Below are 11590 nucleotides of genomic sequence, written 5' to 3' on the forward strand. Positions count from 1 at the left end.
AGACGGGGGAGACGGAAAGAGAGAGAGAGAGAAAAAGACGGGAAAGGGGAAGTTAGCGGGGTATACGTGAACGACTACCGAACGGCCCTCGCTTGCTCCAACGAAAGAAAATCGATATGCATGATTCACGCACGCGAGAGCGTGCCGAAGAGGGTTGGAGGGGGGCAAGCGGCGCGTTCTTGCTAGGGGAGCAGAAGGATGGAAAGAGAGAGAGGGGCCGAGGGGGAAAGAAAGTCATATATCGGAGGGAGAGAATGCCGGGGGAGAGATCGGAGGGGAACACGGGCCACGCTCTCCGTCGCAGCGCACTTCTCTCTCTCTCTCTCTCTCTCTCTCTCTCTCTCTCTCTCTCTCTCTTTCTCTCTTTCTCTCTCTCTCTCTCTCTCTCTTCCCTCGGCCGCCTCGTGTTTCTCGAAACGAAATGGGGGACGTGCCTCTCTGAGTGTACGACAGTAGTACGCACACCGCGCCCGGACACACGCGTATAATTCAATACACGAGCGTTCGCGCGCGTGACGGGGAGGGGTATACCCCGCGATGCTACCCCCTCGGTCACTCGATCAGTCGTGTCCGAGGTACGCGCGTTGTCACGTTAAGCGTCGTGCCGCGTCGCGTCGCGTTGCGTCGCCGCGCCGCGTGTCTCGTAGCTCGGCGGCGACGCGGCACTTCCGGTTAACCGAGTTTTCACCCCCTCCCAAGTAGGGGAAACCGTTGTAATTCCGCGGTGAAGTTGCCGTCACGCGCGCAAGACACGGGAAAACGTGCGTTCTACGCAGCAAATTGTCGCGTCTCTTCGATAGTTGCGTCACCAATTTCCATTTGTATAAACTATCTTTTCGTGTCTTCCGAATTGTAGAGTGTGTTTTTCAAATGGAGTAGAAACTTCAGAACGTATAGTGGGGAATTCTTTAATCGGAACGCACAACGTCTCGAAAGTACGTGAAAACTCTAAAATGTCTTGACAAATTGAGAATACCTTTGAAATACCTCTGCGTCATTCTTTTTATAGTTTTTATCGATTATCTTGCACGTGCAATTTTTTATATTAATTATTTGATAATTTAATCTTGAATTGCAACAATATATATATTTTGCGTTTCAACTACTTATTCAAGTTAATTTCGCATCATTTAAAATTGACGACGTTTTGGTCTTAAACGACAATTATATAACTCTTAAAATGATCAAAATTGTCTATTTTACATCAATTTTCAAATAATTAGAAAAATCATTTTTCTTGCGTATAATATTTCTAATTTTTTTACGTTAAATATATAACGCGTAATTATTAGAAAATATTCGTTTTCTGGGAAAGCTTAGCGCAAAACTGAAACTTTCGATTGATCGTTTGTGCAACGACTTAATGCACTTCTGTCCAGTCATCAGGTCTTCGTGATTAGAGTGAATTTGGAACGAAGGCTCGTCGGAACTGCGACGAAACAATTTGGAGAACAATGTACCCACCGCCAACGCGGCTGCGCGCTTTCCCGCCACGAGGTCTAGTAAGGGTGTAAGAATGAATGGAACGGGAGGGTGAATCAGCCCGCGTATGTCGATCGCGTTGCGAAACACGCGTCGCTTTCAATTAGAATGGTTAGCGCTGATTTTGGGATGTTTTCGCGCCATGAGATCATAATAACGTGCTTTCTCTTGTTAAATAAAGTAAAAATTGTGAGTAGTTTTTAGCCCTATTATAAAAAATTGATTAATAACGAATTCGTTGTTAGCCACACTACTGCGCACTAATGCATGTTAAAGCATTTGTACATTGATTTAATCCGAGTGTAAAAATAAAATTTTGCTTAACAGGACAATAAAAATATTGAATATTTTACAATTTCATCCATTTTTATATTTATTATATTTATATTAAACACACATCTTTAATGTCAACTTGTGTACAACTGTTTTAATATGTACTTACTATTTTTCGCAATAGGTTTATTACAGTTTTTTAAGATTAAATTTGGGAAAATTTGGGGGGATTATTAATATTTCAGATTGATATATATATATATTGCGTTGAAAGTCCGACAACCATATCGGCACGCAATTACGATTTCTGAAATTAATTTATTTAAATGTATATATATAATAGTTCAACATCTTAACATTCAGATCACATAGTGGCGCTTCGTATTTAAAGTAATGTTTTTAATATGTAATAATGTGTGTGCACTCTGAGTGCGTCCTATCGAATTCGCTATAAACGACATTAAACAGAAACAAACCGACGACATTAAACAGAGACGAATCGACGACATTAAACAGAGAGAACTTTCATATAAAAATATTTAAATCAAATATTTTTAAATCAAAGTTGATCTTATGTTCATACAGAGAACAATTTCTGTTCAAAATAGACGAAAATCATAATTCTGGTTATATATCTCAACTAAATTATAATAGATTCAACCAGAAAATTTTTTTGATTTATCTAGTTCAGTCAGAATTCTAATAAATATTGGACTTTTTTTCCAGTGCGTTTTTACTGGTGTAGATTAACTTTAATCCCGGTTTAACCTGCTTTTTATGATCTTTCTAATTCTAAAAATTAGATCTTTATCTGTTTTAATACAGAGAGAAAAAATAAGTTAATCCAAGATTAAAGTTAATCTACATTGGTAGAAATAGACATTAGTGGTTTTAATGAAATTCTTAATTAAAAAAAAAACAAAAATAGATGCTTAACAAATATTGGTAAATTTAAAAAATAATATCAAGGCTCTCTCTCGACGACTTCGAAATTGAATATTGATATAATGTTCATATTGTGACAATTTAAAAATTACAGCGATCGCGGAGAATGCAAGAATTCATACTCATTGCCATTGCGAGACCCTTCGATTGTGGAAGGACGATCGATTTGGAGGATTTGCGCAATCGTGCTCTCTTGAACCCTATACAGCCGTGAGTTATAGGCGTTGTAATAGGATTACGTAAGGGACGCGTGCAGATCGATTATGTGTAAACAGCGAACTCTTTTCCACTCGGAGGATCAGTATGACTCAGAAAACGCGATGACGTTGCGTATACGAGAAAAAAAAATGCGTATGCACCGCGTGGAATCTGCATGACGCATCCTAGATGCTCGCGAAAGTGCGTCTATTCTACTTTCTTTCACGCATAAATACTTTCATCCGTCTGCAGTCGACTTCTCGGCAAAATCTTATAAACAAAGCGACTGTAAAAAAAAAATAGTTTGTTCTTCATTTCCTAACTGATAGCTTTCCTTCAGGAATTAATAACAAATATACCTAGCAATGAATTGACGGGCGGTTGAGAGCTAGAAATATGCGCAGTTATAAAATGCATATAATTGATAATGTATAAATCAAAACAGATCTTACATTATAGTTTCACAAGAAATGTCGCAAAATTTCTTGCGAAATTAATGTAAAATCTGTTTTAGAATATACTTTGTCAATTACGCGCATTTTATAACTGCGCATATTTCTAGCTCTCAATCGCTCGTTAATTTATTGTTATATTTATTATTAAATATCTCGAGAGCTCTCTCAATTCAGTATTAAATTTATATTCTTCAGGAATTAGTCGCAGTCGTCACAGAAATGTGTTTATTTAATATTAGAAATACCGTTATTTCTTATTAAAAGAACCAAACAAATAAATTACTATACGAAAATAAACAAATGATAACAAACCAAATATTTCATCAGTATAAAGAATATAATATTAATCTAAATCTCTCTAAAAGATAGATAAGAAATCTAATATTTATATTTTATCAGATAGCACAATAAAACGTAACGAATATTTCACAGTTTAATTCGTTTATATATTTTTATTAAACGCATATCTTTACGTCGATTTTTGTACAACGGCTTTAAAGTGCACCGAGTGCACACTAGTTCTGCCAATGAAAAACGCTACTAAAGATAGCTCAATAATGACTGCTCGGTACTTCTAGTATTAAATAAAAAAATGATAAAAGAAAATAATATTTTCTTTTTTTATTTAGACATATAATCCATACATAAAGACATAATTTAATCAAGATAGTAAAAAGGAGGAAAGAGAAACCGAAGCATATTATTATCGATTCATATTGTGTGTATAGTTCGAAGGATCAAAGATTATAGTTTATTTGTCGAGGAGTCGTGGAATAGTAATTCGTGACATTCGGCGCCATAGGAGGTGTATTTGTAACAGGATGACTCGGCCGAATGGGACGATGTGATGTTCGTGTAGGGGGCGGCTCCGGGGATTTCGATGCAAGGCGCGCGGCGTCGCGTCGCGAATCAACGCGACGCATGATGTTTGACTTGCGTTGCGTCCGTCAGTATCCTTTTCCTCTCTATCATTCTATTTTTATCTTATAGCGTTTTTCATTGGCAGAACTAGTGCGCACTCAGTACACATTAAAGCTGTTGTACACTATTCTAATCGAAATGTAAAAGTGAGATATCTCAATTGATAAAATGCCCAACGTGTATTTTATCAAATAGCACAATCAAATGTATTGAATATTTCGCGGTTTAATTCGTTTCTATATTTTATTAAACGTACATCCCAGTCAGAAATGATAATGGAATCGACGTCGATTCCATTATCATTTCTGATTGGGATCTTTATAAAAACAATAGAAAAGGGCAAATAAGAGTCGATTTAACAAATATTAAGTATGAAGAATTATTAATACATTACTAAACAATCGGTTATCAAATTGTTTGCGAGTAATTTCCTTTCTCTGTAAAGCATTCATCTGGTCGCTACGTCTATCGCAATACTTTCCATCACGAATACTATTTCTCCGTTTTTGATGACTAATTTACGGCGTGTTATTATATTATCTAAAAATAGTTCAATCCAAGAGCCGAAAAATATCCAGTGTTTTAGCGTTTATAATGTATGTATTTACACGAAATTTAGTAATGTATTAATAATTCTTCATACTTAATATTTGTTAAATCGACTCTTATTTGCCCTTTTCTATCGTTTTATTGTTTTCGAAATTAATAGTCCTTTATTGTTTTTATATGATTTGTATATTTTTATGTCGATTTGTGTATAACGACTTTAAAGTGCACTGAGTGCGCACTAATTCTGTTAATGAAAAATGCTATTATATTCCCACGATATTTCTGCAGTATATTCGAAATATCCCAGTCAACACCAATTAAACGTAATACAATATCTGTATAATTTCGCACTCAATAATATCTATAAATATAATGTAATATAACAAGTACATAATAGTGTTACATAATAGTTACATTGTTGATTGCAAAATGATAACATATAGATGTTATGTTACTTTTAAGTATGTCTTACTGGAATAATCTACATTCTGTGTTATTTCTACATCAATTCTCACCTACAATACATCTGTAGTACTGTGGTCTTCTTTAGTTCAACTCTGCAATCTTATTGACTCTTACGAATATCTTAAAATCAATATTCGCACGTTCCATCGTTAGATTAGGCACACTATCGCCGTCCGCTTTATTCACATAGTCCGGATTTATTCAACTCTCGTGAGTTAGATTTTATCATGTCCTTGTTTACGTTAGTTGTTCTTATCTCTCCTGCGTGAGTTGCTTTCAAGATTAAACCGTTAACGCGATTAAATTACATATTGTACTTTTCTATCTTACATAAGTGGCTCGAGAAAATCTTAGTATAAAACGTAATTTATTTTTTTTTTCCATTATCCTCAACATTGTCGCGCTCCCGATTTCTTCTTTCCGCTTCTGCTGCCTTTGTTTTTCGCTTATTCCGTGTCGGTGTTGACATGGTACGCGCGTGTAATGTAAGAGAAGAAAACGGAAAAACGACGCCAGCCTGCGGTTGGCCGGATCTGGTTCAGAAATGAGATACGCCTGAGAGACCTGACGTAAACAAACAGTAATGTGTCGTGTCTCTGTAGGCTGTACACGATAGAGATCAGCTAGTACGTGATCAGCGCTCGATACTTGCTTATCGATCACCAATCAACGCGTAAGTATTAAAATTTTGTATACTCTATACTAGCCAATTTTAAACAGTTGTCTTCAAGTTATTTATAATCGAAATTGAGAACGACAGAATTTCAGAGCCGTATCTCATTCGCGAAATTTAGCCCTTACATCAAATAATATAATACACATTTTTTCAAATTTCTTTTGTTTACATAAATCTTGTGTCTCTCCTTATTTTATTATAACGTAAGATCGATCAATTTTGTGGTGATATATATTTAAATTTATTGAGTGATTATATGTATATTCGACTTTACACTGAGAACAAAATATAGTTAATTTTAAATAAATATTTATTTCAGTATTGCCAACTAAACACTTATAATAAGAAAATGTTTGTTCAATAAAAATAATGATTGTTAAATTAAATTAATAGTAATTCTTGTAAAATAAAGGAATAAATCTTCAAATAAATATCCTTTATATTCTCCAAATAAATATATATTTATATTTAATAAATATTTAGTTGACAGTATTTAAATAAATATTTATTAAAATTGACCATATTTTTTTTCAATGTACACATTTTTATTTTTCTTATTTATCTCCCTGTACAAATTTCAAATCGCATACTTTCTATCACTTTGTATGCTATGTTCTCTTCCGTTTTAATATTTAACGTTTATACGACAGAGCTACAGTGACGTTCAAATGCGTACGAAAACGTAATTCAGATTCGCTTCACAGCCTTAGGGTCAATAATGTGCCTTTCCAATATGCCGGGTAACACCTGCATGTTGGAAAATATGTGTTTTACACGAGCATCTGCCCCAATCCATTGGCCCATTTCCAGCTGTACTGCGTGCCCCGGAAGTGAGGCGTTTGCCTCGATTATTATAAATTATAGGGGATGTCGCGTTCCTTGGAACTCTATTCTTTTTATTCGCACTTCTTGGTTCAAAGTTTTAAATTACGAATAGAAAATATGAAATAATTTCTTACCTTCCTTAGATAAGTTTATAATTTAAGAAAGTTAAAAATTTTAAGAAACCAATGTTATCTCGAATATTTTGTTTAATCGGTTTATCGATTGAAAAATGGCTTAAAAAATTTAATTTAATTTTTTTTTATATCTTTAATATTCTAGACAAATAAGAAATAATTCTTCGATAATAATTTATGAGTTTAATATTAGGTAATAGATATAAAGTAAGTACAAATTCACACACAACACACACACATGATGCGCATAAAACGAAGACGTTTGAAAATATTTAAAAGAAATCTACGTTTTAAATATTATAACAAAGAAATGCATAGATGATAACGTAGTTTGCCTTAGCAACTTTCAATTCAAGGCCGTACTTTGAAAACACCTGTCTCGCATTTCGTTGAAAATCGTGCGAAGACTATGAAAGGATAAACGCAACAACTCACTTTGTCTGCAACAAAAGACAAGGATTTATTACGATATGATTGCACAATTTGTCACGTGAATGTAATCGTGATAGACGTTACCATTTTATAAATTTTGCGTTTGTGTACCGACATAGATATTCGAACTAAAGTAAACAAAAACCTGGTATATTCTTGAAAAGAAGTCCAAGCTTCACTTACGATCTGTTATTTACAATATAATTATCGCTAATTAAAAAGAAATAATGAAGTTTTGATATATGACTTCGTGTGAAAGCGGTTATCTAGATCTAATTTTATCCTCACATAAACTTCAGTTTTATAAAAGATTAATTAGAAAAGTTATTACTAAAGAAAAAAAAAAATAGTCAATCCATTTCGAGAAACCATATTTCAATATATCAATTATTCGAATTTACTAAAATAAAATTCTTTTTGCAATTAAATAAATACATAATTTTGTAATTAAATAATCTTTTTGTAATATTTTTCGGGAAAAGTTGCAATAATAAAGCTTTGCTTTTCATAGTTTGTATGCTAATATTTCTGCATCTATTACTCATTTGTTTTGTATATAAATTATGTTGAGTTGTCACGTGGCTCTGTATGCGATGGACTCGTAATTGGCAGGTTCGATCCCTCATCCCATGTACGGAATTTAAATTCGTACAAGATTCCCCAAGATAGTGGGGATTTGGCATGAAGCTAACTAATTTCATCTCGTAATAAAAATCTAATTATTCAGAAGTTTGAAAAATCTTCGGATCTAATTTAGAAAGCCAACGCTCAAATTGAATACTATCACATTACAATAATAAATAATAATATAACACATGTACACTGAAAAAAATATACTAAAATTTAATAAATATCTATTTAAATAGTACCAACTAAATATTTACTTACAGTACATAAATATTTACTCAATAAAAAAATGATGGTTAAATCAAATTAACGGTTCTTGTAACAAATAAATGTATCTTTATATTTAGTAGATAAATATTTAGTTGGTACTATTGAAACAAATGATTTATTAAATAATTAAAATCGAAATTAGACTAACAAGAATAAATCAGTTGATAGAAATAATCTTATTTTTGGTCACAATAGATCTTAGTGCTTAATAATATTAAATTTGCATTTAATATTATTAAGCACTTAAGATTAGAAAATAAGATTATTTCTATTAACTCTGATTTATTCTTGTTAGTCTAATTTCGATTTTAATTATTTAATAAATCATTTTGCTTTGAATAGTACCAACTAAATATTTATCTATTAAATATAAAGATACATTTATTTGTTACAAGAACCGTTAATTTGATTTAATCATCAATCTTTTATTAAGTAATTTAATAATATTAAATGCAAATATATATATTATTTCAGTTTTATAAACTGCGCGCTAAAGTTTGTCGGGGTTACTTTATTAAAATTTAATACATTTTTCAGTGTATAATTACAGTTTTCTTGATAATGATTATATGAACACTATATATCACGAGTGACGAAAGACAAGACCGTTGTTAGATACAGACAGGAGGAGGGAAGGAGGAAAAGGGACAGACATGAAGAGAGACAAGGATGAAAGACTGCAATAGGTTGAGAGGATGGTGGCAATTTGCACTTGGCGTAGAGAGTATAACCGTCGATATCTAGTATCCCGTCGCGTTATTACGCTCGAGATACTCCGGAGTAAGAGGGAAACGGGGTCCGGAGATGACTGAGGGCGCGGGAGATACGGGAGAGGAGGATACAAGGTGTAGACTTACTTTGGACTCGGGTGTGGGATTACCGTACTTATATTCAGCTCTAATATTAAGTTACCACTTTGCTTTACGGCAAGTGAACAGACCGCCTGCATATAGGAAGCCATCCGAGCACTCTCGGGACAGTCTGTCCCATTCGTCTAGGCCCACCTACGAACAACAACATTCGTCCGTTCCAGGGAAAGTTTCGCGACAGATCAACGGCATTGCTCTCTCGCGTTAGTCTCCCTCGAAATATCGGAACGATTTCCTTTCGTCATCGATCGCGTTCTCGATTACGAAGGGGAAACAGCGTGAATTTCTGGAAGTAAATCCCATCTGGGCCCACCCATCGCGCTTTCTCGCACTTGAAATACGTCCCCGTTCGTTCTCCACATTATTCGCCTGGAAAGGTACCGATCACATCTTTAGCCGATTGAAACCACCGAAATGGGATGAAAACCTACTGAAACGTGTCAAAAAGAGGTACGTATAGCACCACCAGGGATAATTCAATCAATAGAAATTGAAACATTCTATTATACAAAATCAATTTCTTCGCATTCGAAGATACAAAATGGGTTTCAAGAATGGTTTAATGCAGTGTAATGTGAAAAAAGAATAGTTACTAAATGATAAGTGAAATAATTTCAAAGGTTCGGTTATATTAATGTAACCAAAAATAATTTTACTTTTTAAAATATTTAATAATTATTATTTAGTAATTATAAAAAATCAAACAATTGGTTATATTAATTATGTTTGATATCATTCAATATCGTAAAGAGAAAATTTTCCACAGATACTTGAATCTGCACTGAACATCATCTCATAGTAAGGGTTTCGAGATAATCCTACTTGAAAACTCGCTATCAACTTGCGCAAAGCACTTTACGTTACAACGGTAGAGAGTAATCGAATTTTCGCATATAAGAAAGTAGAGGTACTGACTTCTGTGCGTGCTGGGGTATGCGCTGGACTTCCTAGCACCATTAGAAATCAGTACTACTCTTCTTAGCATTCGACAATTAGGGTGCGGAGCAAAACAGGATCGTTCCTTGCGGGTGCAATTGTTCCATCGAGGGATCGAGAAAGATAGGATAGAAATTAACGCACGTTGAAAATAATTAAACATCTTTTCCCTTTAATCTTCTTACATCATTGTAATCATCGTTTGCCTGTACATATTTTCGATCGATTGTTTTTCTCTTTACAGCTTTGAGCAACACCGTGGCTCAAAGACGTGACACTTACATGATATTTATTCGATTCGCTAACGTGGTGCTTTGCTTTGTTAAATTATATAGTTGTGTCTACTCGCTTCCCGTAAGTCTCACTCACCAGGAGATTTCTCCGGCATAACGGTCGTTATTATAATATATATGCACCCATGGTCAATGATCCGGCCCCCCCTAGTTGGGACGAATTAAAAGCGTCACAGTTGTCTGAATTATTTTGCCCACGCGACACATGCTTTTGTTTTGTGAGCATAATTAAATACACAACAGATATCGTGTAAATTAATTTAATTTAGTTTAATTTACTTAATTGCACAGCTCTATGAAAAGACTACATGTTAACAGAGTAATAGACATAAAATATAATACAATAGACTATAGTAGCTTGCAAAAGGTTAGGTATCAGCAAAACTGCTGTTACAAAACCTACCAGCAATAAAAAACCAGGATTAAGACAAAAATGCAATGTTATAATCATAAATAAAAATGCATAATCAAAAATGCAGTGTTATAATCATAATAGTTATAATCATAAATTACTATTTTTAATTGTCAAATTTATTCAATGGTGATTAATAGCCCCATTCAATTTAATTAAAAGAGAAAATTCCACGATACGCGATTGAGCATTCAGTTGGCGAATTGTATTATACATGATCGAATTACAAAAAAATAGCTGACACATTATTGAAACTATTTGTATTAGGAGTGACCGTATCATTATTTTCCAGGAGTGTAATGTTACACGCTTACTAACAATAAGTAAATATTACATACACATATATAAGTATAAACATACTATACTTTGCGAGGAAGTATGAAACATTATAATAAATAACTTTATATTCATACGCAACTCGGAACTATACGGTAATGACTGTGGCGATGGCATAATAAAGGAATATGTGTGCCTATATACAATAATATTAAATTCGCCCGTATAAAATACAACGTACAAAATACAGGCCAACCCTCCTGATGTCTTATACGCGTGTCTGACGAAAAAGCGACAACAACGAGCACCTAGTTGAAAAGCGAGAAGATCAAGGACACTTGATACCTCCTTATACAACACAGTACGTACCAATTAAAACAAAATGTCTACGAAAAAATTTAGATGGAAAAAGTGTATAAGTGATTATGAATTTTAAGACGCTTAATAAAAAAGAAAATATATATAAATCGAATAAAGAAACATATACAAGTCGGATCTAAGAAAAATTATAATCCGTATTTTAATTTATTAATAAATAAATAAAGCCAGATT

The sequence above is a fragment of the Trachymyrmex cornetzi genome, unplaced genomic scaffold, assembly GCF_001594075.2.
Source record: "Trachymyrmex cornetzi isolate Tcor2-1 unplaced genomic scaffold, Tcor1.1 scaffold58, whole genome shotgun sequence".
NCBI classification, from domain to species: domain Eukaryota; kingdom Metazoa; phylum Arthropoda; class Insecta; order Hymenoptera; family Formicidae; genus Trachymyrmex; species Trachymyrmex cornetzi.